The sequence below is a fragment of the Onychomys torridus genome, chromosome X, assembly GCF_903995425.1.
Source record: "Onychomys torridus chromosome X, mOncTor1.1, whole genome shotgun sequence".
Lineage (NCBI taxonomy): Eukaryota > Metazoa > Chordata > Mammalia > Rodentia > Cricetidae > Onychomys > Onychomys torridus.
The window spans coordinates 115260148-115273707 of record NC_050466.1 but is presented as its reverse complement, the minus strand read 5'-3'; the positions used below and the strand labels follow the sequence as shown (position 1 = coordinate 115273707).

Genomic DNA, 13560 nt, shown 5'->3' with positions numbered 1-13560 from the left:
GTATTATTATCAGTTCTGATCACAAAATCAGGTTCTTTCTTAATTTATGATCTTAAAAAATAAAAATGCAAGTAAATCATAAAAATGTGGTTAAAAACTTTGAAATTAGATAGATCAATGGTTGCTGGAGCTCACTAGCCTTGTGATTTTGTCATGTTGTTGTAAGTTTTTGCCTTTCCATTGCTTCTTCTAGCTCTTTAAATATTGATAGCATATATTTTGTGTATTTTTAATTATCAGAGTTGAGTAAGACTATGCACCTAAACTTTTTCATCATTTCATACATTGTATCCATCCAATATATGTTATCTATTATCATCTCTCACTGCTTAGAATAAACATAGCTTTTACATCCCTTATAATTTTAATTTTGGAAATGTAAATGCCATGCTTATGTTAAGCAGTGAGACATGATAATAGATACTATTATAACTTAGGCAGTTCCTTTTCTCTATGTCCTTCTTTCTTTTCCAGTAAGTAATGTGACAAGAAAAGCAGAAACTTGGGCATTTCTGGAGGACATAGTACAGCCTTTTCTGTCAGTGTCTGTAATTCCTTATGTGAATCTTTGAGGAGAAAGGAGACAGTTTAGTTATCATTGTCAATGAATAAATTTGATGTTTTTCCTTTTCATTTCTTCTAAATCTGTCTTCTTAAGTCGTGGCTACTGTGCACTGGTGCACGAAGGTGTTCACCTTTCTAACACTACCTTTATGTCTTATGGTGAACATTTGCTAACTGCAGAAATCGATCCAGTGCCATAACTCTATGCTTCTTCAAGGTCATCTTCTCTGTTTCCCTCTGTCCTAGGAAAAGTTGCCATTGCCAATCACACATGACCATTTAAAACCTTATAAACCCAGAAAGACTATCTATTAGAGTTCTTGTATTGCAAAGATCTTCTGAGAGGGGAATACAAAGTAATTTATTTATAAAGTTTGAATGCCCATATTCTTTCCTTTTTATGAGGAGGGACTTTGCTCCTAGGTTGCATTTTAAAGTCTTTGCTGTTATTTGAATGGTCCCAAGATTGGTTATTCTTTAATGTAACAGATAGGGGATTTTTTTTCTTTTGAATACTATATTATTGGCTTTCCCTGCTCTCCCTTGTCTCCTTTAATATCTAGAGGCTGTATGATGGTTAGTTTATGTTTTGGAAAATTATCTGAGGGCCTTGGATGAAAGACATTGTAGAGAATGAAAATATATAGAAAATAAATAAGTCATGCTAATTGGTTACAATGGATCTCAAAAGATGCCCCAAGACTCTATTTCTCTGGAATAGCACAGCACAATATTTATTATATATAACATATACAAATTTATGAACTCTCTGAAGGGAAGGAACAGAATTTTAAGTTACAAAGAAGAATGTAAAAACTGAGAGGAAAGGGCTAAGGGAGCTAACATATATCCAAGCAGATAACTATCCTGAGATATGGAGAAACTCACTGGATTGCAGTGTTGGAGGAGGCAAATGATATTTTTTTGCAGGCACATTTTAAATGCACCAAGAAAAATTTGTTCATATCATTTTTAGTGATATTGTATCAAATAAAAGCAAATTCCATAGCCTCAGTGATTTCTACTTGAATAAGAATGTAGTTAGTATGTTACATGATAAAGATATCAGATACATAGAAGAGGAAATAAGCAGATCCAAGTAGTTCAAGCAACATTGAACAGAAATTTAATAGGTTTACTTATAAGCTAGTCTACTGGCACTTGAACTGGTAAATGGTAAGAACATGTCTTTTGTACACTGCCCAGGACTGATGCATTTATAATAATAATAAATTTCAGAGAATGCAAAATATTTTAGACACATTATCATTGTTTGTATTCTAAGCTTTTCTATCCTTGGTTACCCTACTCATGCCTCTATTGCTCCTGTTCAGTCCCCTTGCTACCTTGATCATCCTGTGTAGCTTCTGATTCTCCAGAACTTTCACATATACCTAAAACTTCCTTAAAATTTAGCTCAGGTACACACTGGTACAAGTACTCACAACCATTGTCCTTACTAAGCAGGCTAAATTACTTCCCTTTTCAAAGTATAAATTTGGTCTCGGCCCAATGGAGAGGCGATAGTTCTAGGTATTGTTTGTGTCTCTAGAAGAGAGAGGATTATGAGGACATAGGTAGAGAGTAAGACATAAGTAGCATCACCTAACTTTGTAGAATTATTTATTGATTGTATGTGCTTACAGGTACAGTATTCCTGGCTACAATTAACATGTGTAAATATGTTACGGAGCTGCTTCTTCTTCTTCTTCTTCTTCTTCTTCTTCTTCTTCTTCTTCTTCTTCTTCTTCTTCTCCTCCTCCTCCTCCTCCTCCTCCTCCTCCTCCTCCTCCTCCTCCTCCTCCTCCTTCTTCTTCTTCTTCTTCTTCTTCTCCCTCTCCCTCTCCCTCTCCCTCTCCCTCTCCCTCTCCCTCTCCCTCTCCCTCTCCTTCTCCTTCTTCTTCTTCTTCTTCTTCTTCTTCTTCTTCTTCTTCTTCTTCTTCTTCTTCTTCTTCTTCTTCTCCCTCTTCTTCTTCTTCTTCTTCTTCTTCTTCTTCTTCTTCTTCTTCTTCTTCTTCTTCTTCTTCTTCTCCCTCTCCTCCTCCTCCTCCTCCTCCTCCTCCTCCTCCTCCTCCTCCTCCTCCTTCTTCTTTTTGTTTTTTCAAGACAAGGTTTCTCTGTGTAGCTTTGGAGCCTGTCCTGGAACTCACTCTGTAGCCCAGGCTGGCCTCTGCATTACTGAGCTTCTTGATAGGAATGCAAGAGTAATTAGAGATTCATTGCCTTGAGAGTAATGTTTATGGTCATCATTCCACATCAGTGCCAAAGCATCCTTACCTTAGAGAGAAAAAAGTTTTAAAGTCACTTCTTCATAGTTTGAAAAGTATATATAGGGTTATTGTCAATTGTAACACACAAAAGTATTCATGGTAACAGAAAATAAGCTCAAATAGGTAAGCAAGATTTTCTTGTATGGAATTAGGGCAAATAAATATGAAAGCTGATGAGTGGAAATTAAAGGAATTAAAACTGATGTCATAATTTTACTGACTCTCTCTAAGAGTTAATATGGAACAAGAAGGCATATTAGTAATAGGAGAAAATGAAAGAGAAAGAATACTTAACTTAGTTTAGACATGAATGACTGGAAGTAATTAGGCTTAGCTACTGTGTTACAATGGCAGAGATTTTAAATAGAAAAGGGGATACAGAAAATTTTAGGGAAACTTTGAAGTATGTCAAATTAGAACTTTTCATAGCATTTTTCTAAAATACTGTAGTAATTGAATAGCTTTCAGTTATTGTTTGGCTGCTGTTAATATATTTCCTTGTCTGCAATACTATGTCAAAAATTAGCATAATTTATTATGGATTTTGTAAAACTAAATTTCCGACTTGTGGAATCATAGGAGTAACAGGCTGAGTTATGTTCTTGGTGTTCATATGATGCAGTCCCAATACGAGAGTTCTGAGAATATGACTGTATTTTGAGATCTTTATAAGGAAAGAGCAAATTATTAGAAAGCAAAAAGATAGTTAACACAGGGGATATGATCAAAGTACCTTCTCTGTGTGTATAAAAATGTTACAGTTAAACCTACTAACTTTTACATTTAATAAATGGTGATGGAAACACAAAATTATGATGTATCCTCAAACAGAATGGGGATAATGTAAAGTCATTATAGGAAAATATAGCCGTCTACAAGTTTACATGCAATCTATGTGATTCAGAGGAAACCAACTTCATCAATACCTTGACCTCAGGCATCTAGTCTAAAGAGTTGTTAGCAAATAAACTTCTAAATGTATCCAGTATGTAGTACTTTGTTGAGGTAGCTCTTCCAAACAAATGCAGACAGAAAAGCATGTGGTCTGAAAACCAGACCAGAATCAGGAAATAGAAAGCTGCCTTCAACCCAGGGGATACTATTGATTTTCTGCTTCTCTTTCTTTGCTTCTTCTTTGTCTTATACCAATGACTATTCCTTTTGCTTCCATGCCCATGGGTCAAAATATGGCTCTCTTCCAGCTTTCAAATTTAAATCCACATAAAAAGATTGAATTGCCATTTCCGAATTCTGGATTTAAATCTCCAGATGAGAATATTTTATCCACTCAGTGTGGGATCATGTGTCTGAACCTTGCAAATATCTGTCACCCAGTGTGATAGGTGGGCACTAGCACATGCTATAAACATGATGGCCAGAGGTTCATACCTGTGGGCCTCTATTATTATATTATTATCATTTGTAGTTCCTCTATTTATATTTTGTTTTATTACAAGTGCACCAAAGCTTTAAGAGGAGTATCTAAGATACCATATTAAGCATTGTAAAGTTTTCTGGTTTTATAATTTTTAAAATTTCTTATTGGTTTTTTTGAGAGTTTTTTACAATGTTTTGATTTCATCCTCTGCCCTCAACTCTTCCACAATCCTCTGTCTTCCTTTCCTACCCAACAAATATTACGTCATTAAAAAAATTCCTTCAAGATCACTTTGTGCTAATCCAATATTCTTTAATGTGAAGTCTTCTACTGGAGAATATTGAGTTATAGGGGCTACACACTCTTAGAGAGAACTGCATCTTCCTCTCCCAGTAATTCTCAACATTTGTCAATAGCTCCATAGCTTGGGGAAAGATTGTGTGTCCAACTCCCCTCTTGCTGGCATTTGGTCTATGTTGGGGTTTTACAGGTTTTGGTATTCTGTTTGAGGATTTTGTCTCTAAACATCTAGTTTATTATCTTTCCACAAATGTATATAATATAGTCTAGGCTGATTACATACTAGGTAAGCTTAGGTTATGAAACAGGACGAATTTCTCTGCACATATAATCCACTATATTTTATGAAAAATTATGTTGGATACATGCTTAAAATGTGCTAAACAAGACCAGTTTCTAGATATACAACATGTACAGTATGGATGTCATAAATATTTAGGTTTATAGTTGATGAAGTGGATGAAGGAGAGAATAGGAAGAGGACAAAATGAAGAATTCTATTAACAGGCTGGGCATGGTGGGGGCACATGGCACTAAGGAAGCAGAGGCAGGCAGATCTCTGTGATTTAGATGTCAACCCTATCTATATAGAATTCTACGGCAGCCAGAATTATATTGTGAGATCTTGTCTCAAAAAAAAAGAATGCTATCAATAAAGAAACAAAAAGCTGCATAGTTCCACTGCAAAGCTATCCATACCATTCCTTCAGTCTAGAACAAGAGGCAGCTCAACCACTTAACTATTCAGCAGGTAGTTAAATAGCACTCTGCTTATGGGTGAGGCAATGTGGTTTTCCCCCCTAAATGTAAAGCAGAGTAAACATTTATTTTTAAGAATTTTAATTTCAATTGAGACATTTACATAGAACCACTAATACTTTGATCTTTTGAAAGGCTTTTTATAAGTCATCTCAAGGACTCTAAAACAATGCTCCTTTTTATAGTTTGACTGCTTGAAATTAAAAACAGAGCTGAATGTTGCCCCTCATGGTGCGGTATGAAAAAGGAACATAGTTTTTATTTCTTTCTTTGTTCTCACTAGCTATGTGACTCTTGAAACAAAGAAGTATTTGAAATTCAGACTGCTGGTTGTGTTTGGCCATCTTATTCAGAAATCAGCTTTCTTCTTTTCATTATTTTAATTTCAAAGTACATAAGAGTTCTGTTTTCAAATCTTTATCTATCTGAGAGAAGAACTAAGCTGCATGTTTAGCCAGATACTTTTCCCTAAGAAGAGTCAGTTGTCTATCTATCTATCTATCATCTATCTATCTATCTATCTATCTATCTATCTATCTATCTATTTATCATTTTTAAACAATTCAAGGATGTGTCAGTTAATAAAAAGGAGATATGATGTATACAGGGAAATAAGTTAGGACTTCATGATAAAAAACATTTGGAAGATCTCATCTATTTCATCTTCTCAGGGTGATCCATTCATCCATATTTGGATCCTCCTTGGTGCTAGGGAAGTTCCCAGAAATACACAAGGAAGACCCTAGCTTAGACTACTAGCAATAGTGGAGAGGGTGCCTGAACTGGTTTACTCCAGTAATCAGAATAGTGAATACCCTGTTATCATAGAGCCTTCATCCAGTAACTGATGGAAGCAGATGCAGAGATCCACAGCCAAACATCAGGCTGAGCTCCAAGAATCCAGTCAAAGAGAGAGAAGAGGGATTCTGTGATCAAGGGGCATCAAGATCATGATGGGAAAACCTACAAACACAACCAAACCAAACCAGTGCGAACTCATGAAATTTAGATCAACAGCTATGGAGCCTGCATGAGACTGGACTGGCTCTCTGCATAGCAAGACAGTTGTGTAGCATGATCTGCTTAAGGGGCCCCCTGGCCCCTGTGAGTAGGATCAGAATCCATCCCTGGTGCGGGCCCCTGTGAGTAGGATCAGAATCCATCCCTGGTGCATGAGCAGGCCTTTTGGAGCCGCCTCCTCCTCCTCCTCCTCTTCCTCCTCCTCCTCCTCCTCCTCCTCCTCCTCCTCCTCCTCCTCCTCTTTTTTGCTTTTTCAAGACAAGGTTTCTCTGTGTAGCTTTGGAGCCTGTCCTGGAACTTACTCTGTAGCCCAGGCTGGCCTTGAACTCACAGAGATCCGCTTGCCTCTGCCTCCCAAGTGCTGGGATTAAAGGCGTGCACCACCACTGCCCAGCATGGAGCCCATTTCTAAGATGGGATACCTTGCACAACCTTGAGGCAGGGGGAGGGGCTTGGACCTGTCTCTACTAAATGTACCTCCTCATGGGAGACCTTGCCTTCTTGTCAGAGGGTACAGGAGGTGGGTCGGGAGGGGGAGGCTGGAGGGGCAGAAGGAGGGAAGAGGGGATCCTTGGTATGTAAAATGAATTAAAAAAATTTCTTAATTAAAAAAAGATACTTGGAAGACTGTATGTTTCATGTCTAATCCAGAAGTTCTCAACCTGTGGGTCATGACCCCCTTAGGGGTCAACAACCCTTTTACAGTGGTCTCATATGACCATCAGAAAACTGAAATAGTTATATTACAATTTATAACAACAAAATTAAACATAACAAAAGAAAATATCAATTACAGCAACTGTATTTCCTTTTTGGTTAGTATTTTCTTTGCTTCCACTAATTTTTTCAAGTAAAAGGGTGTTCCAACCATACATTTAAATGTTCTTTTTATTTTTTTATGTCATATAAATATGCATTATTTGGGTATCATTAATGTACATATATATGCAAATTACTTGTCTATATAATATGCCTGGGTGCAGATTATATTACAATATACAGCATCATACTTGATAGTACTTTGGATCTTTAAGCTTTTCCTTTGGTGCAGAAAACACCAAGTAATAATGATTACAAGAACTATCAACTCCATGAAGGTAAAATGAAATTTCCAACTTTTTCTCAAAACACACTGATTAAGTGTGTATTTTCAATTCCTTTCCTTCTAGACTCATCAAAACAAGCTAAAGGTCCTGTGAGAATATTTTAGATTTATATTTTCCCTTAGTTGTCAGGTGCCAGATCATCAAAACAGAGTCAGGAAATATTTAATAGGTGTGTCTCACTGGTGGGTGATATGACACTCTTGGGGCAAAGAAGCAAATGCAAATACCCCTTGAAGTGGAATTTTAAGGGCAGTTAAAATGTGGCACTAATTTCACCTGATATTCACTGACATTAGGTACATGTGTTACTGAAGGGACTTTTTGACCTCATACACAGAAATGTCTGGGGAGAACTGATACCAAAATACCCCCAGATTTTGAGCACATTGGTCAGAATTAAGTGAAAGCTAGAACTTTAGTTTACAATCTGGCTTGGAAAAATGTTCACGTGTGTGTGTGTGTGTGTGTGTGTGTGTGTGTGTGTGTGTGTGTGTGTGTATGTGTGTGTGTTCAGTGTTTCCTTCAATAATTTTATTTTTAATGTTTCTTCATTTATTTACATGGTTCTTAAAACATTTATTCATGTAATTTTTTTATTCCTTTGGTCCATCACATGCTGGCATTGTATTCGACTCCAAGAAGCAAATGTCCAGCAGTCCCTTAATTTTCCTTTCTTCCTGGCATAATAGCTCCTTGGCATAGGCCTTAGTTATAGTCAATATATTTCTGTGGTTGAAGTTAAATATCTTGCAAAAAGAAAATTTGGCAAGTCATAAACTTAATATATCTTCTCTCAGTCGCATACCACCTCTCTGATCCAGAAGTCTGTTTCTTCTCCCATAATAGAATGCACTTTCTAGCTGTTTGTCTCATCTTTGGAATTCTCAATTTCAGGGGATAATTTATCAAGTCAAAAGTTTTCTCCATTCCTGTCTGGTCCTGCAGTCTCACAGCCTGCTTAAAAAATAATCACTCAGAAGCTTGCATTAATTATAACTGCTCAGCCATTGAGGTAACTTTCACTGTGGCAAAATTTAGCCACTGGGCAAGAAAGTGCCTTCAAATTGACTGCTGACAGTATGCTGTCCAAAATGGACAAGCAGTTATATTAAAAAAAAAAAACAAAAAAAAAACAACCGAGAGACTCTAGGCCTATAGGCTGAAAGTGGATGCCTCAACTTCACAGAGGAACTTTGGGTGACTGTCAAGGCAGGCATCTGTCTCTGTCATTTCCAGAATTTTGGAAGTTTCTTACAATGCATTTCCTGTTAACTTAGGTAATATTATACCCTTATGGGGTCTTTGATGTAGTTGAAGGCTAGATAGTTATAATTTCCTTGGTTATGATAAAAGATTAATTAGATATGAAACTTTAGACTTACAAATATAGAATAGATGATAGAATATTTTCTTCAATTTTGCCAAAATCAAATAGACTAGATATTGTAACTGTAATTCTTGCTTGATAACTGTTTGTTATATATAATTTTACTATGTTAAAGTTAAAAATCTTCCTTTTTGATTAGACAGAAAAAGGGGAAGCACTGTGGGATGTCTTTCTGCACCCTGTGAATATGTGTTGATCTGATTGGTTGATAAATAAAGCCATTTGGCCTATGGCAAATCATATATAGCTAGGTGGGAAATTGAAGAGAGAGACAGGAAGAAGAAAGGCAGAGAGTGAGGAGATACCATCCTGCTGTCCAGGGAGCAACATGTAATGGCACACAGGTAAATCCATGGAACAAGTGGCAACATATAGATTAATAAAGATGGGCTGAGTTTAAGCGTAAGAGCTAGTCAGTAATAAGCCTGAGCTAATGGCCAAGCAGTTATAATTAATATAAGCCTCTGTGTGTTTACTTGGGGAACATGAGTGGTAGAGATTTGTCCTGACCACTGGTCAGGCAGGACACAGGAAAACTTCTGACTACATTTGGCTGACTACACAACCCTAAATATTTTTACTAGTATTTAGCCATTACTTAATAGGTAGAAGAGAGAAAAAGCTGTAAGAGATGTATAAGATATAGGAAAAGGGTTCAGGTCATTGACAAAGTTTAATTTCTTTCCATTAGAAGATATAGTCATGAACACTTAGGCAATAAGTAATACATTTAATTAGAAGTAGGAAGTCATTAGAATTTCTGCCACCTGTATTTTCTTAGAGTTGTTACAGTCAATACATACATACACACACACACACACACATATGTGTATATATATGCTGTGTGTTTGAACCTGTGTTAGTGTGCATCTATTTATTTGTATAATAAAAAGAGCTGTGGGGGTAATGAACGCTGATATTAAGGAGTATAACCATGGCTAAGAAGTTGGCTTCTGAATAAAGTTCTTTGGAAATGTCTTTTTAAAGGTCTAGGATCAGCAAATCACTCTATAAACATAAAACATCTTGCTTTTTTACAAAGTATTACAATCTCAATAATGGGACTATGTCCCAAGGATACTATAAGTGCCTTTCATGGGGTACCATTAATAAATCATTACTTTTATTAATAACAAGATATAAAAAGATAGATACTGAAGTGAAGAAAATGAAATACACTACCTTAAACAAAGAATCAACATGAACAGTGTCTGTAACGGGGTAAAAATGAAATTGTGCACAGTCTGATAATGGAATAAAATGGATAAAACATTGATTTTGTAAGACCACTTTCAGTGTGTAACCAAAAGTACATCATGTTAATTAGCAGACGAATTTGATTGAGATATAATTCATAAAGTTACTGGTCTATAATTTGTATAGCTATAAAGTTAAATTTCAATTATTCTAGTGATAGGAATTAAAACATGACATCAAAATGTCACAATGAAATACACAGTAGTTGCCTAGATCATTTGGCTATGAATAACATTATTGGGACAACTGGGGAAACTTAAAAGGGTCTGAAATATATATGAAAATGATGTGTCAGCTCCAAGTCCTGATTTTTGTGACTTTTATGGTAAAATATTTGGAGTACACTATTCAGAGTTGATGGGTCAGAAAGATGATTACTTATTCTCCACTGTTTCAGGGGGAAAATGTTCTTTGGCCTATACCACTATACTTAAAAATTCCATAAGTTGGTGTTATAGGTGCATAGTAATGCTTAAGAAGAATGACTTTGAAAATCTGGAACCCACTTGGGCTCTGCCACTCAATAGCTTAGCAGAGGTAAATCAGTTGTTATCTGCTGAGTTCCTGTGCTGGCTAGTTTTATGCCAACTTGACAAAAGCTAGCATGATTTTTTGAAGAGGAAACAACTGAGAAAATGACCCCAGCAGACTGGCTTGTGGGCAATCTGTAGTGGGTAGCCATTCCAGCCTTGGACAAGCGGGACACAAGGAAAGCAACCACTGTACTCTGCCAAGACAGGGTAAAATGGTCTTTCAGAATTCCTGCTTCTGAAAATGGTCTGTCAGATACTCTAGGCCTGTAGCCAATTTGAATGCACCAAAGATGCTGAGAAACATTAGGTGACTGTACAGGCTGCCAGATGTCTCTGTCTACTCTTGCTAGACTCCCAAAAGGGGGAGATGTAGTGGGTAGCCATTCCAGCCTTGGCCTGGAAGTTCCAACCCCCATAGAGGCTTCGGTAATGGTCACGCCTACAAGGTGGAGCTGAGAGAGGACGCTGAAGACCCAGGATCCAGATAAGAAGGATCTCTTGGTGCCCAGACCCTGGATGCTGGAGGTAGACTGAGCAGAGTTCTCCAGAGAACACCACCGGACTACACCATACCTTTGCCAGACCCTACAATCTACCTATCCCTTCATTTGTAAGTTACACCACAAAATAAACCTCCCTTTTAAGTATGTGGAGTGGCCTTAATAATTTCACCTATAGGCAATCATTTGGTATATTTTCTTGATTGATGTTTGATGTTGGAGGGCCCAGACCACTGTGGACAGTACCAACCCTGGGCTGATGGTCCTGAGTGCTATAAGAAAGCAGGCTGAGCCAACAATGGGAAGCAAGCCAGTAAGCAATAGTCCTCCATGGCTCCTGCTCCCAGGTTCCTGCCCTGTTTGAGGTTCTTCCCTTTCTTCCTTCAGTGATTGACTGGGATGTGGAACTGTAGTCTAAAATAAACCCTTTCCTCCACAAGTTGCTTTTGGTCATGGTGTCTTATCATAGTAATAGAAACTCTAACTAGGACAGTTTCCCAATTTGGAATATACAAATAATGTCAGTCATATTCTATTTGGGCAACCTTCATATTTAAGTATGAGATGACATCATTATCATAAAGAATCATGTTTTCAATATGTTGAATTTAGTGGAATACTGGTCAAATTATCTGATACAAGGTCATATTGTTTAAAATATGGTTAATTATTAACTAATGGTTTCAAAACATAAAATACTGAGGTATTGCTAAATATGAATGAAGAAAAGGAGAGCAGTCATTGCTTGTGTGCTAATGTTTACACAAAGATTGATTGGCTTTGCTCAGCATGAAAAAGCCTACTTTTTTGTTTGTAAGGTGTGCACTTTTATTCAACTAGCTTCAAATTTCAAGTCAGTATATAGGCAAGCCCTATCTCCATACCTCGACCAACTTCTAAGGAGACCAAAAGCCTTTTTACATCTCACATTGGTCAAAAAGTGGGGGCATGATGACTATCCAAAAATGAAAATAAAAATATATTAAGGCAGAAGATTAAAAAACAAAACAAAAAAACTTTTACGATACATTATTTACAAAAAAGCAATGTTGTCACCTCTCTGGAATGTACTCAGGGACGAGAGGGTCATCTTCATTTTGGGAATGGGAAACAGCTTCTGAGTGGGTAAGAGGCACCCTTTAGCCATGTATCTCATAGATACCTGGAGTGACTATAAAATACAACTGAAGTCCTCAGCTTCATTGCAGAACTTCCAGGATACCTGCTCCAACTGACTACTGTTGTCTTCACTGGTCCACTTTGAAATCCTGAGTACAAAACAAAACAAAAGAACAACAACAACAGCAACAAACATTAAAAAATAATAAAAAGCCATGCCAATGTTGTTGCCTTATTTAAGAAAGCACATAAAATGCAGCTCAGTAACACTCTGTGTAGAAGCATTTGAGGTGAATGGTGGAGGGTCTAGACTGGCTGTATTCCTGCTTGCTGCTCCACACCTGCTAGGATGGAGCTATTGATCCACACTGATTATTTACATTCATGAAGAACAAAGATCTTGATCTCAAACATGCTGGGAGCAAGAGCAGTTATCTCCTACATTCTTTCAGTGGTGCCTGGGTACATGATGGCTCCACCAGATATCACTGTGGTAGCTTAGAAGTCTTTGTGGATGTCGACATGACATTTCATGATAGAACTGAACTGCAGTTTCCCAGATGCTGAAGGATTCCATACCCAGGAAGAAGAGTACCTGGGGCAGCAGGTGCTTGTTGACAGTAGTGATGACTTGGCCTTCCAGTAGTGCCTAACTCTTTTCCAAGGAGGGGGAGGATGCATCAGTGGCCCTTTCTTGCTCATAATCCAGGGCAGCATAGCACAGCTTCTCCTTGATGCAACATATGATTTCCCACTCAGCTTCAGTGAGAAAACTATACCCACTTTTAAAGATGTTGTCAGGACCTTTGTTAGGTAGTCTGTCAGGTTCCACACAGCCAAGTACACAGGCAGGATAGTATGGGGAATATAGCCCTCATAGATTGGCATGCAATGGGTGAGTCCATCTCCTTAGTCCATTGCTATGTGGGTGGTAAGATGGCAGACATACATGTACAGCATAGCCTGGATGACTATGTATATGGCTAGGATATTGAAAATCTTGAACATGATCTGAGTCATCTCACAGTTGGCCTTGGGCTTTAGGGGGGACTTGGTGAGCAGCATGATGTGCTCCTTCAGAACTACACACACCTTGTTGTAAAAGATGTGACGCCAGATCATCACTATGTCATCCTAGTTGGTGACAATGCCATGCTCTTTGGGGTACTTCAGGTCAGAATGTCTTTCTTGCTCTGGGCCTTGTTGCCCTCACAGGAGTCGTTCTGACCCATTCCCAACATCATGCCTTGGTGCAATGAGAGATGCATGATGAAGAGGAAGACCTCTCAGAAAGCATTGTCACTGGTGAAGTCAGCTTTGCACATGCTGGAGCTGTTGACAACCAGTGAAGAGATATCATCATCCAT

The 13560-nt window shown here is 37.7% G+C and overlaps 1 pseudogene; it reads right to left on the bottom strand.

The window, feature by feature from the left end:
- Positions 1-12453: 12453 nt before the first annotated feature.
- LOC118574774 lies at positions 12454-13560 on the bottom strand (annotated as a pseudogene).